At 45.1% G+C, this 15,110-nt stretch overlaps 1 long non-coding RNA gene across 1 annotated transcript; it reads right to left on the bottom strand.

The window, feature by feature from the left end:
* Positions 1 to 1,132: 1,132 nt before the first annotated feature.
* On the bottom strand, positions 1,133 to 12,786 carry LOC310859587. The gene is made up of 3 exons (XR_014569318.1): positions 12,750 to 12,786; positions 11,075 to 11,280; positions 1,133 to 2,108 (listed from the first exon to the last, which is right to left on the bottom strand). It is a non-coding gene; the product is annotated as an uncharacterized lncRNA (long non-coding RNA).
* Positions 12,787 to 15,110: the final 2,324 nt, after the last annotated feature.

Here is a 15,110-nt window from a genome sequence, read left to right as displayed (position 1 = left end):
GAAGCAGTTGGACTCCTCATGCATAGAAGGAAGCATGAGGTCAGCCCCTACAGGTTGGCAGAGGAAGTGTAGCGCCCAGGATTACATTAGATAATTCACACTGGGTGAAAAAATGGGCTGCAAAATCGTGGGGGAAAGAAATATTAAAAAATAAATAAAGTACAAAATTAATACGAAAAGGCTAATGTATATACAGTACCTATTTTTTAAGTGAAAATAAATAAACAAGTAGGCTTAAGAAGTCAAATTGGTGACTGACTGGCCCAATCACTCACAGCTGCCACGACGTCTGAATTTCCCCACCTGAATCAATAAAGGTTTATCTTATCTTAAAAAGCAGTTATTTATTAAAGCCTTCAACGACACACCCTTCGTAAGGTTTTTAGGCTTTCAAAAACAAGGCTGGTTATAACCAAAGTGTATATTTGTATTTATTTGAAGGTTATATATACTGTTTGTGTATGTATATTTATGGGTGTGGTGTTGTGTGTGTGTGTGTTGAGGGGCGCCTATGTCCAGCTTTTAGTGTGTGTGCACAAACTTTGTCCTACACAATCTGAATCTTGTTATTTTATTCCACCTGACCAGTCAACATTTATATGTTGCATAATGTATTAATTTACCCAGGAGATCCACTCCACTGTTACACAATCTGTTATAAGTTTGTGCGCTCTCTCCCCCTCCCTGTGTGTGTGTGTGTGTGTGTGTGTGTGTGTGTGTGTGTGTGAGGGTGTGTGTGTGTGTGTTGAGGGGCGCCTATGTCCAGCTTTTAGTGTGTGTGCACAAACGTTGTCCTACACAAACATTAAATTCCCATTGACAAAATGACAATGGACAATTTTACGTCATAGTGTAAACAAAGCATTGCGTAACACAATTCATATATAATAATATATTATGTTGTTGAGGCTTTCAACTCTCAACTGTCAGTAAGAAGTCTGTGATGATGATGTACAGTGGTAAGGGCGCCCCTCACTTCACACAGGTGTGATTTTTACTTTTAAAGTCAGTTGTCTTTCATTTTCCTCAATCCCAAGTTAAAATAATTGAAAAAAATCTTTTACCATCAATAACTATAAAACTCGTAAGGAAAAAGTGATGATTTTAAAATACAGCAGACCAGTAACAAAGCTTCCGCCCGTGGATTATTAATCACCATTTATTATTGATAATGTCATACCGCTGAAAACATTTAAAAATAAACTTGACTGAAAATAAATATTCACTTTTGCAATTACTTTGTCATGACCGGACAGATCATTGAAGTGTTTACAATGCATTATACTGCACATCGTTTTCCGCACGTTGGCCCTTAATAAAAACTCTAAACACATCGACAGTATTATGCCACAGAAGTCTGTCCTCTCCGCTCTCCAGTCCAGGATGATACAAGCAAGATTGGGCCACCAGAGAAGTCTTGGCCACCTCAACGTGAAATAGGCTATTTTCTTTCCAAAAATGTGAGAAAATAAAGAATAAAAAGTATGCTTTGGAAAATGGTCTGAACTAATGTAAAGTACACATGATTTGAACATGCAAAGTACATTCATTAACCAGACCTAAATGTACCCTTCGGCTTATCGTTTATGCCATAACGACCATATCCACAGGTTTTGTAGCAATTGTTGAAATATTAGGCATAACCCATTAAAACTGGGAAAGCGGCAGTGTATTTTTACATTTCTGCGTTGGCTATTCAAAAATAGCCAAAGCATACATTTTATTCCTTATTTTCTATTTTACCAAAAAAAAAGAAAAAGGTGCACCAGACTTTTCACTCTTCCGGTGAAAAGTCCAGTTATACGCCGACTGACCTGGGGTCAGTCTTGAGGTGTTTTGTCACTCTTCTGGTTACCCTTCCGGTTATACGCCGACTGACCTGGGGTCAGTCTTGAGGTGTTTTGTCACTCTTCTGGTTACCCTTCCAGAACGCTGACTGACCTGGGGTCAGTCTTGAGGTGTTTTGTCCTTCAGTAGCCACCTCAGAGCGGACCACACTCTTCATGGTCCTCTGCATGAGCCAGGTGCCCAGGTGGACCGCCAGGAACGTCCCTCCGGCCACCCACAGCCAGTTCTTCCTCATCCAGCTCTGAGACTTCATGTTGTCTCTATACGAGAAGCACAATAAAACGACCATCACTTTACTTTTGCTACCACATACACTGTGGGCTGTATTTTGCGTGTCTTAACCATTCTGACCTGAGATCAGATTCTAAAAATGTCTTCTACATCCTGACAGTTTTCTGAATGTTTCTATGTCAGTCGTTCTTCGATTTTTCTAAAATAGCAGACTCGGTGGCGTGCTATGAGCTTGTAGATCTGCTATTTTTCAATAGCTAAAGCATAACATAATGCTAACACCAAAAGGGGTTCCCGCCCAAAATGGGTTAAGTACCAGGTCTTATTACTTAATTTAAGACCTAGAGGCGTGATCAATGCCATTTGGCTATTCTGAGTGGCCAAAGAGCATTGACCACGCCTCCAGGTCTTAAGTTAAGTAATAAGACCTGGTACTTAAGACACGCAAAATACAGCCCACAGTATCTAAACAGTGTAATGATGAATGATGATATAATGATTTTTTATTTATAAGTGCTGCACAGAGCAGGTCAAAAAGAAAAAAAATAATTAAAAAAAGCAAATACAGTAAGAAATACAGTATCAATATTGTATATATATGTACAGTCAAGTAAATAAATTATAAAAAACATTTGGTGTAGAGGTAGGTCTTCAAATGCAGTGATTCTCAACCCACAGTTTGAATGCATTAGATCACGGACCCCTAGGCCCATCTTTTTTTTCCTCTTTTCCATAAACATCATGATCATCATAATCATTTCCAATTCCATGTTGAAAAACAGTGGAAATAGCAGATTAGTGAAAATAACATATTGGCTATTTCCGCTATTAAAGTTTGTCTTGTTTTTGAGGGGCGCTAGCCCCTCCTATACACAGGATTAATGTTTGATTGCGTCAAATTCTCTCTTTATTATTAATTGCGTGTTGCGTATTGTTTGTGTTGGCACCGTTTGTTTTACATCACCATTACATCACCTAATCAACACGAGTTAGACTTAAATATAATAGCGCCCCTCACTTCACATGGGTGTGATTTTCTTTTCAGCCCTCTCTGGGCCAATCTCAGAGTTAAAGGCCTGTCAGGGCTCCCACCCCATTTTCTCTCACTGTATATTGTATCTTTTCCCTTTTTTGCTTCCCATTATGATGAATTACTGTTCTGTTCTTTAGCTACATAGAAATGTCTATTTGTATGTCTCTAAATGTTTGTATGTCTTTAAATGTTTTGATGAATTGAACAATGTGGACCCTGTTGTAAACAAGTGTAATGCTTAATTGGGTCGTCCACTCACAGTTGACAGTCTTTGTATTGAGTTTGTGCTTAAAATGTACTGTAAATTCTACAAACTGTTAATAAATATTTCAATCAATCAAAGGACCCAAGGTGAGAACCAGTGCTTGTACATGACTCTAGTACTGTAAGACTCAACACTCCATTAATTTCATTGACTTTGTCCCCCTCTAGTGACGGAGAGAGGTAATTGCAATGATGTACAAACTAAATGAACCCTAGTGTGTCCCTACTCCTAGTGCTGTGAATATATGGTATCAACAAGCTCATGATGCATTGTGACACATTGTGAGCTTGTAGATCACCCATTTATTAGCTTTTTTGTGATTTGTTGACATATTTAAGTGGTTAAATCTGGTTCAATGTAGTATGCTTCAAATAATGTACCTGGCATTATTCTAAATGGTTCTAAATGCAGTGGAGACCACCTCCAACCACTGCACATGTACTAGTTATATTGTATTAACATACTCTATACAGCAGGGGTGCCCAGAAGGTAGATTGCGATCTACCAGTAGATCACAAAGGCTTTGCAGGTAGACCACATGACATGGCCCAGAATATATATCATTAAAAAAACTACTTGAATTAAGGTAACTGATTGATTAAAAGAGCCTTTCAGCTCAAACACACAATACAAATGCAATACAAATACAAAGTCATATACAAATAACTACGAATTCTATTTCCCTTGTCTTATAGTATGTAACGCCAGTGCTGCTGTTTTCAGCAATGGGATAATACTTTTTTGGGTGAGTAGATCTTGTTGAGCTGGTCATTGTGAAAGTAGCTCTCAAGTCAAAAAAGTGTGGGCACCCCTGCTATACAGATTGGTTAAAATTACACTCATTAATTCAAATAAATCCCCTAGCTTTAAATATCTAATTTATGTAAGGATAACAATAAGCTAGAACGGTGTCACTTTATTGCTTCTCCCTTTTCTATTTAAGATGAATATAGATCGATAAGGACTGTTATTCAAAGGTCAGGTTAGGGGCTCGCCTCAGTGGTGTCCGATTAGAACTTAAACCGGGATGTTTAACACGTGTAATTGGAACGATGGGTCTTGGTGGTGGCAAGGTATCTGGGTTGTAAATACCCCGGACCGGCACATTAAAATTACCACCGCTGAAGTGCCCTTTGGACAAGGCATTGAACCCCTACCATGAAATGTTCTATGAGCAGGGCCTGGCTGTAAACAGGTTATTGAGCTTAGTCCAGTTACCCTGGGTAAACATAGTACCTTTCCTTTCCTTTCCCATCTGGAGATCCAAATGATGATGTCGGTGTTGGTCTGCCCATATATATATATATATATATATATATATATATATATAGGTATTCAGGTAATGTAGTCTCAGAGGTCGGTCCCAACGTGGAGAGCCTTTGTAACAATTACCCATATATTACCTCACCCGTAGGGACTACTCCAAATGCTATATAGAGTTTGGAACTACACATCCCGAAAGCCAAGAACGGAAGCTGTCATCTGTCATTTCCTTCACGAAAAGATATTTCTGATGAGGAGCAAGATAAGATATACTTTGATTCTTTTGATTTATTAGGACACATTTTCGCGACTGTAAAGACTAAAGTGTGGAGGAGGCGGCGTCACATCCACTTTATATCAATTTCAGATCCGGTACTGCAGTCCTAGTCTCTCAAGACAGACTGTTGACTCCAAATTCAAAGGAAAAGACGGTGCTGTATGTTTTGACGATGGGCAACCGTTCTCAGATTTCTCCAGTCCAAGGGGTCAAGTGTCCTGCTCAGGGACTTCTGGGTGATGTTTTTTTTCTTCTTTCGCCGACCTCACGCTGAGCACTTGGTGGGGGGGTTTGTTTTACTGAGAATAAGTTTAGGGTTAGGCATAGTTTTACTGGGGTTAAGTTTAGGAATAGGGTTAGGTTTGAGTCACCGTTTTACTGAGGTTAAGGACAAGGTTATAGGAATAAGGTTTGGTTTAACTGTTGAAGCATAGTATACTTAGGTTACGTTTGGGAATACGAGGCTGAGCCGCTCCGCCGGCTGTGCGCCCGGGGTGACTGTGTTTTGAGGCGAGCTTTCCAGTATTCGATCATCTCACCTTGTTTATAATTCTAGAGCCAAATGAGCCTTATGGAGAATAACGGACTAAATCCAACATCACAAACAGTTCGACCAAATATTGCACTGTAACTTATTTAACCCTAGTAACGATAATATCGATTGTCTTACATTTTCCAAGTTGGGAGCTTGTAGTTCTGCAATTCTTTTGCAAATCGTTTGACATTTTAAAGTTTTAGTTGTTAACGTTAGTTCAACTTAGAGCTGTAATGCTCCATCATCCGTCTGCTCCAATCAGATCTGCGTTACCTTGTCCGCACCCCTTTATAAACGGTCCTCACTTCCCTTCGCTCATCTGTGCTTCCGTTCAGGTAGTCAGGTAAACGCCCATCGATCATGTCAGATCCAGATGACAGCACCTCTCACCGCCGCAGCTCCAGGCTTGCTGCCGCCGAGTACGTCTCCTGGCCAGACGAACTTATTTACGCCGCGCTCTCCGGCCACGGCATCGTTCCCGAACGGGGCCTAACCCACTCTCAGCTAGTGGATCTCCTTCTCGCCACCATCGAGTCCTCGCAGACTCAGCAGCACGAGTCCCCCAGCCAAGGCAAGAGTAAGGGTAAAAAGAAAAATGCAACCCCGCGTTCAGCCGAGCTCACCCAGGACGAACCCGGCGGCTCCCAGGCCTACGCTGGCCCCGTTCAAGATCCGCATTCGCCGCCATCTCACGACTCCACCGCCCTGCTGCTGTCAGCCATGGCCACCCTGGCCAGCGCAGTCGGGGCACTCGAATCACGGCTCTCTCAGCAAGCGCCCGTGCTCCCTCCTCCAGCGGCCGGCAGCGCCACGCTCTCGTCCTCTTTTCCTCCTCCAAACAACCCAGTGCCACCCCACCCGCGGTCCGGGTTCACACTCTCCTCCGCCCAGCCAGTTGCCCCTGCCGGTAATTATTTCATTTCTCCCTTTTCCGCCATTTCCTCTCACCTCAGAGCCCAAATAACCGAAGGGAAGGACGTTAACCTAGCCTCTCTCATCCTCCCCACTCCCGAATGCGACAGAAAGCTGGTAGGCTCCGACCAGCTCTCTGCCGTGTTCCGCGCCTCCGATCCCCGCCTTAACCGTTCCCTCGACTTCTGCGACTTCGTCATAGCCTTCGGCCTGTTTAGGGACACCCTGTGTGATGCCTTCCCAGAGCGTAGATCCGAGTTAGACTCCTACCTCGCTCTCATTAGCGAAATCAAACGTAGATACGGCGGCCCCATGTTTTACGATTATCATAAAGCCTTCTCAGCTAAAGCGGCTAACTTCCTCGCTCGCTTCAATTCTAGACTCAACTGGGCGTGCCTAGACACAGAGCTGCTCATTCTGCACGTAGGCGGCCACAGGGCCCTTACCTGCCATCTGTGCAACCAAGTAGATCACTCCGCCGAATCATGTCCCAAGTCCGTGTTTCTCGCTCCCTCTGTGAAAAAAGAAAACCGCCCAAAAACTTCGAATCCTTCCGCCTTCGATTCTCAAGATCCCTACCCCCAGGACCAGCCCCCCCCGGGCCAGAGGGACTCCCGCGGAAGAGAGGTGACTTTCTTTAACAACATGCCCATATGTAATAACTTTAACGAAAATGTCTGTACTTTCGGTAAATGCCAATTCTCTCACGTCTGTAGCTACTGCAAAGACCCCCACCCAAAGTCCGTGTGCCCGAGGCGAACCCGCCCTCCGAGGGATGCCAGCAGGGAGGGTCCATCTCACAAAACTCCTCGATACTCCAAACCATTCTAAGTAGCCACCCCTCCACCCCCATCCACATTCACGCTTTATCCGCCGCTCTATCATCTCACCCCGACCCAGTATTCACGGACTATCTTCTCACAGGCTTATCGCAAGGTTTCCGCGTCGGCGTTCTCTCACCCCTCACTCACTCTCACGTGTTTCCTAATCTCCAATCTGCCCTGTCAGAACCAGAAATAGTCGCTTCTCTCCTGGAGAAAGAGGTTCTCAAAGGCTTCATGGTAGGGCCCTACCCCACCCCGCCTTTCAATCCGTTTCGCAGCAATCCCATCGGGATCGCTACGCGAAAGTATTCAGGGAAAAAACGTTTAATCATAGATCTGTCAGCCCCCCGTCACGACCTGTGCCCCAGCGTAAACTTCATGATTCCGCTCGAAAACTTTTCTCTGCATTACGCTTCTATCGACGACGCAATAAAACTCATTAAAATAGCAGGCCAAGGCGCTTGGTTGGCAAAAGCAGATATCACAGACGCCTTTAAAGTAATGCCAATCCATCCGTCCCAGTGGTCCCTTTTCGGCGTTAAATGGGAGAACTTGTTTTATTTCGCCACTCGCTTAACGTTTGGCTGTAGAAGCAGCCCCCACATTTTTAACCAGCTTTCGGAGGCGCTCTGCTGGGTTCTGCTGAACGTTAACCGTCTACCCTTCGTCCTCCACCTTCTCGACGACTTTCTGTTAATAGATTTTCCCTCCCAGTCCCCCCCCACCAGCCTCCGTTCACTCAAAGAAACGTTTAACGCCCTAGGGGTTCCCCTCTCGTCCGAAAAAACAGTCGGCCCGGCCAAGTCCGTCGAGTTTCTCGGCATCCTCCTAGACTCCGTAGAAATGAAAGCTTCCCTCCCGTTGGAAAAGCTAACTCGTGTCAAAGAATTAATCCAGAGCGCCGCTTCACCGCGCACCAAGCGCCAGCTGCTTTCACTTCTGGGTCATTTTAATTATGCAATCAAAATAATTCCCCAGGGCCGCTCGTTCATATCCCGGCTGCGGGAGCTGGCTAGCAGCGTCGATTCCCTCAGCGACGTAGTTGTTCTAGACGCAGGCTGTCAGTCCGATCTCTCATTTTGGTCAAAGTTATTGCAAGATTGGAACGGTATTTCCCTCTTCTATCACGACCCCGTAACTCCGGCTCACGAAATGCACTTATTCACCGACGCGGCGCCTTCTGCAGGTTTTGGGGGGATCTTCCAAAGGGAATGGTTCTCCGACAGATGGCCCGTCGAACTAACTCAGCCACCGGTTTCTATAGCCCACTTCGAACTGTACCCCATCGCCGTAGCCTGCAAGCTCTGGGGGTCCCGCTGGGCTCGCAAGCGTATAGTGTTCAACTGCGACAATGAGGCCACAGTCTTCGTCATAAATAAAGGCCGCTCCTCCTCCAATCAGATCATGCCCCTTATGAGATTCATCACCTGGTCCTCCGTCATGCTCAACTTCACGGTCCGCGCAGCTCACGTCCCCGGCCACCTTAACAATATCGCCGACTGCCTCTCTCGTTTCAAACTCCAGGAGTTCCACCGGCGATGCCCTTCCGCCAAGCCACTCCCCCTGATCTGCCCGGCGCACCGAGAACTGGTTCTGTCCTGATGCCCCACATCCATCACCTCCGTGCTCTCACCAACATCTATATTAAATCCGCTTTCTCCCCCGCCACTGTTTCCTGCTATGCCTCGGCCTGGCGCAAGTTCGGTCAGTTCTGCGCCTGTCACTCCATTCCCCTCTTCCCAGTACTAGTCTCGACCGTCGCCCCTTTTCTCACTTTTAATTTCAAGTTTAACCACCTCAGCCACAGCTATATGAACAGCCTATTAGCAGGGGTCCAGTTCCACGCCCGCCTTCATGACCCCTTTTTCCCTAGCCTGTTCACCAACCAATATATCAAACTCCTCCTAAAGGGCTTTCAGCGATCGTCACGCCACGCCCCAGACCAGCGTCTCCCCATTACTCTAAACATTCTCCACTCCCTCGTCTCGGAACTCAGGAAAGGAGTCTTCACTCCGTATTTAGACCTCCTCCTCGAAGCCGCCCTTCTCCTCGCCTTCTATGGATTCCTTAGAGTAGGCGAGTTCACAACCAGGTCCACGGCGTTCGACCCCTCCAGAGACGTCTGCGTCTCCGACCTGCGCTTCACCCCCACCTGCTTCAACCTATCTCTGAAACACTCAAAAGCCGACCGTGACCACAGAGGCTGCCTCGTCTCGGTGGCCAAGGTCCCCGGCAGCTTCTGCCCCTTCTCCTCCATGCTGCGCTTCCTCTCCGCCAGAAAACGCTCCTCCGGCCACCTTCCTCTCTTCAGCCTCCCGAATGGTCTCCCTCTCCACCAGCACGCCTTCACCTCTCACCTCCGCTCCCTGCTCCAAAGATGTGGCCTCCCGCCTGACCGTTACTCCAGCCACTCTCTGAGGATCGGCGCCGCCACCACCGCTGCTGCCAGCGGCGTCTCTGTCCCGACCCTGCGGGCCCTGGGCAGATGGTCGTCCAACGCCTTCTCCTCCTACGTTAGACCTTCCTCCGCCTCCGTGCTCGATGCCCAGAAGTCCATGGCGTCCTCCAGCGCGGTACCTACATTGACTGGTGGATGTGTCGGGTGGCGGGTACCTCCTCTTCTGCCCACTTCTAAACATGTTCTCCCTCTCCAGGACGCCCATGACTCACTTCCTCCTAAACGACGGTCGACCCGTCCTCCGGCCACACGGGCCTCCTCCGCCGGGAGTCTCTCTGTCTCACCACCATCGCCAGGTGAACCAAAGTTCTCGCCACTGCTCCTTCTCGCAACCCTCTGCCGAGAGGTCGTCCACTCCTACGCTACTAACCCCACTCTCTCTTTTCCATCCGCCTCTGCAAGGTCCCATCTCCGCAGGCTCCTCTCTCTCTCCTCCAGGCCCCAGGCGGTCCAATGGCGCCCTAGGGCAACCCAAGCGGTAAACGACCTCCAGGTATGTTCTTTAAATTCCTTTTGGGGGGCAGGCTCAAGAGCCCCCCCTGCCTCCGCCAGGCAGGATCCGAACCGAGGCTCTGGTCCGTCCCCAGGGGGCCCACGCCAAAGCTCCTCCACTGTCTCCTCCTCGTACCGTCATCATTCTGTTATCATTCTGTTATCATACTGTCAGTCACTTCTCTGTCCATTCACTCAATCCCAGCTCCATACTGTAATCAATTCATCTGCAATAAATCTCACCTCCAACCTCCACCCTCCGTCTTAAGTGTAAGCTCGTTAAGAGTTGAAGTTTTAGTTGTTAACGTTAGTTCAACTTAGAGCTGTAATGCTCCATCATCCGTCTGCTCCAATCAGATCTGCGTTACCTTGTCCGCAACCCTTTATAAACGGTCCTCACTTCCCTTCGCTCATCTGTGCTTCCGTTCAGGTACCCGCCACCTCCCCGACGACCGCCCAGCAGCAGGCTCCACCAGGTCGGCCCCAGGGGGGCAGGCTCAAGAGCCCCCCCTGCCTCCGCCAGGCAGGATCCGAACCGAGGCTCTGGTCCGTCCCCAGGGGGCCCACGCCAAAGCTCCTCCACTGTCTCCTCCTCGTACCGTCATCATTCTGTTATCATTCTGTTATCATACTGTCAGTCACTTCTCTGTCCATTCACTCAATCCCAGCTCCATACTGTAATCAATTCATCTGCAATAAATCTCACCTCCAACCTCCACCCTCCGTCTTAAGTGTAAGCTCGTTAAGAGTTGAAGTATAAAATAGGGCTTAAGCCTTAGAGTAATAAATAAGTAAAAAAATAAATAATAAAAACATGCATGTCATATCAGAATATTCCAATATCCATCCAATACTTAGCCTCATATCATAATATTGATATTATTGGCCCATAAAAAAAAATAAAAAAAAATGATGATACCGGTGATAAAAACTCACACTGGACGCCAGTCTACTTTGCCTTGGCAGAGGTCACGTAGCTCACGATGCCCGGCTCGGGGACGTAGTCCTGCTTGTGCTTGTATAGCTCAGGGTTGAGTTTCAGAGCGTACCAGCCCAGGTGGATGAGACCCAGACTTGTTCCCATAACAATCAGCACCTTATAGTTCTGCCAGAAGCCCATGATGCATGGCGGTAGGACACGGCTACACAACCAATGATACAAAAACAACAACAAAGAGCATATAGTTACTTCTTGTCTAGGGCTGAACTGATATGATGGTAAATGATTGTCAACTTGTCTTTACCTTTTTTTATGACCCTCAGTTTGATATGAAATAGCCTATTCCACAAAGATAATACTTTGATTTGGTTTATTTAACTCTGAGTGTACAAAAATGTTCCCTCATCCCAAAATAAACCCCATGTTCCATCAGCCCTATGTAATGTTTTGACTCTTGTCTTGTCTGTCTGTCTGTCTGTCTGTCTGTCTTGTCCGTTAGATATTTTTTGCAAGATATCTACAGTAAACAAAAATCGTATGCAAACCTTTGTGTGAGCTTGTCATCGGCTAAGGAAGAACTGATTAAATTGTATTAGCCAAATAGGCCAAAATCACAAAAAGGTGAGTAACTTCTAAACAAATTCACAACAACTTGGCCAGAACTAATTAACTTAATGAAGTTGAAGTTGACCAAATTCAGTTGGGCCACTACATTTTGTGAACGCTGCATTCTGATGGTTATCCGAGTGTCTGTGTGCACATCTGGACAAATGTCTAGTTCAAAATAGTCTCAACATTGTATGAGGTTGTAAGTCATTATAATAACTCAATATCTTACCACTAACGTTTTCTATAAAATAATGATTTGTCAATCAGTTATCTGAAATTGACGGACCATAAAGCCTGTGTTTATGCATATAAATAAAAGGAAACTTTAGTGTAATGTGGAGTCGTGATAATCTCTCTCACATTATATATAATTATATATATATATATATATATACACACACACACACACGTCACACGCACGCACACACACATATACATACATACATACATAAATACATACATAAGTATAAGTTAAAGTACTTAAAATGTGCTGTTCCACTGAGCTTATAATGCATTATGACCAGCACTTGGTTGTAAACCTTGTTTTAAGTTGTCATACATGGTTATAAACCTTTATAACAAGTGTTATAGTTATTTACCTCCATACCTCACAAACAAGCACATTATATATTTTATATAATGCATTATAAAGGCTGTAACTTGTAACAGGTGACCCCAACAGCACATTATGGATAATGGAACTGATATGATATGATGCTTTGCTGAGGGAACATATAGGGTCTATTTTAATTTGGGATGAGGGAACAGAGGATTTGCCTGAGGCATGAGTGACCCCGAAGAGTCCACTAAGTTCCACTATATTACAGTTAATATAGTTAATGTTATTATATAGTACTAGTATAGTTTGTTCATATTACTTTTGATGCATTAATGGTCATCGGAATCCCCCTACACACACGCGCGCGCGCGCTCTACACCCGTCTGCATAAAGAAAAATTACATGTCTGCACTAAATAAGTAAATAACAATAAATCTACATTTCTGAAGGGATTTAAATTAATGTTACTCGAGTCTAAGCCATAATGAACAAACTGTTCTCACCTTCAGCAGTCAGCTGTTTCTGTTCAATCACTTCCGGGGTCCAACATATGCGGCCCTGCATGATGCCTGTTCATAAATGTAAATAATATCAATCCATGCCGTTTTATTAGCTATAGTGATGGTATTATGGATTGATAGCTTGAAAATTGTGTAAAGTATAAAAAGGGTCTAAGTTGTGTCAATTGCAGCTACAAAGAATTATGTAAAGGTAATCAAATCAGTTGCTGATATTGAAGTGCCCCTCCTTCAACAAATTCTGTCACTATCTATAGGTAGGTAATCTTCTCGTCTTTTTTTCCCCAGGTGTAATGAAAGTTTGTTATAATAAGCGAGCCAGGTGCAGAATCTACCGAGTTCATGCAGGGTCTTTTCAACCTGCGCAGTCTAATCATGGCTCATTATTATATGGTGCTAATTTGTCCCTGTCCGAGACCAGCAGGGCAGAGAGTCATCCACATTTTAGTCACAATTAACTCACAAGCTGCTGTCATGTCCTTGTCGTTTACATAATAGTAAACAACATGACATTCTATACTCTCTGTTTAAATGTTAACATAGAGGCTATGACTTGTTACGTGAGGTACGTCGTAGGCTACTGCTGATTTTAATTTACAAGACAGGACTCCGGTTTAGGCATTTAGCAGCCAAGTCTCTGAATGGGCGATCACTAATCATAACTCCTGAACCAAAACGTATTCCAGATGTTGTCCACAAGGGGGAGCTGGTGATTTATCTTTATAACAAATTCAGATTGTTATAGAGCAGTGGTTCTCAAACCTTTTCATGTCATAGACCCCCAAATTGACACTAATTAGCCCACGGACCCCCTTTTGAAAAGATATGCCAGGGACCCCCATAAGAGAAGATTTTCACTGCTGTAGCAGTGATTTTCAACCCGTTTAAATTCAAGGACCCCCAGTTTGACATGCATTAGTCTACGGACCCCCATTTAATGGCATTTCTACCCCCACTTTATATTGTAAAATCAATGTTAATTTAAAGGTATATTCAGTGATTTCACTAAAAAAAACCTTAGGTTTCGTTTTTGGCTGTGGGACCCAGCCTTTCGTCCAATCAGGATAGAGAGTCAAAAACGAAACCTAAGGTTTTTTGACCCCCAGGGGTTAACTGGGGACAGGGAGGAACTCCTTATATGGTCAGCACACTCTATAGTAGGGAGGATTATCACAACAAAACAAAAAAATAAGTGATATTTGAATTAAGTGAAATCACTGAATATACCTTTAACTCTGAGAGTGTACAAATGGAACCAAATGGACCCGTATTTGGTTCCATTTGTATAGTTACAGGTCCATTTGGTTCCAAACTATCATTTAGCTGGGGAACCCCTGGAACTCCCTCAAGGACCCCTGGGGGTCCCCGGACCCCAGGGATCCCACAAATCACATTCATATTGTAATGTTAATTTAATAAATTAACATGGGAGAATAACAGAATGAGAGAGTATTGGCACATCTACTGGATGGCTGGGGCAGGACCAAACAGTGGATAAGGCATATATAATATAGGAGTCCGCACACTGTAACTTTGTAAAGCCTTGACTGGGAGCTTTCAAAGTTACAGCGTGACTTTGTAAAGCAAGTTAATCTATAATCTGTAGATTAACGTTTCTTCATCAGAATGCTCAAGTTAATTAATAGGTACTTGAGAATCTACCTCCCTTTCGATGCTAGGGCCCTCCCTGGAAGATGGAGTGTTGACGTATAGAGCACCCAAAGTACTATCAGCTCGCAGTGCTTACCACACATCATGCCGCTTAGTTGCTACTCATAAAAGGTGAGTACTTTTTCCATTTCCCTCCAGCCCATGGAGAAGCATGAAAGGCGGCTGCCGCAGGCTCCCAGGACTTGTTGTGTTGCGTCAGATGGTTACCAATGTACAATATTTACCTTCTGAGATGCAGTGGTGTAGAATTAAAAATATTGACAATTGGAAATACAGAAATAAAACATTTAATTAAAAAGAAATACCAGAGACTGTTCAACCTCTCAGTGCAGTCGCTGTACCGCACACAGTCTTCGTTCCTACTCTCACCTATGGTCATGAAGTGTGGGTCATGACCGAAAGAATAAGGTCGCGAATACAAGCGGCCGAAATGAGTTTTCTTCGACGGGTGGCTGGCATCCCTTAGAGATAGGGTGAGAAGTTCAGTCACACGAGAGACTCTGAGTAGAACCGCTGCTCCTTCGCCTGGAAAGGAGCCAGCTGAGGTGGTTTGGGCATCTGGTTAGGATGCCTCTCGGGCGCCTCCCTATAGGGAGGTCCTCAACGCACGTCCCACTGGGAGGAGACCCCGGGGCAGACCAAAACACAGTTGGAGGAAACCCATCGACTCACCGG

Source organism: Protomyctophum parallelum, assembly GCF_964188405.1.
Source record: "Protomyctophum parallelum genome assembly, chromosome: 5".
NCBI classification, from domain to species: domain Eukaryota; kingdom Metazoa; phylum Chordata; class Actinopteri; order Myctophiformes; family Myctophidae; genus Protomyctophum; species Protomyctophum parallelum.
This window is presented reverse-complemented; position numbering and strand designations above follow the sequence as displayed.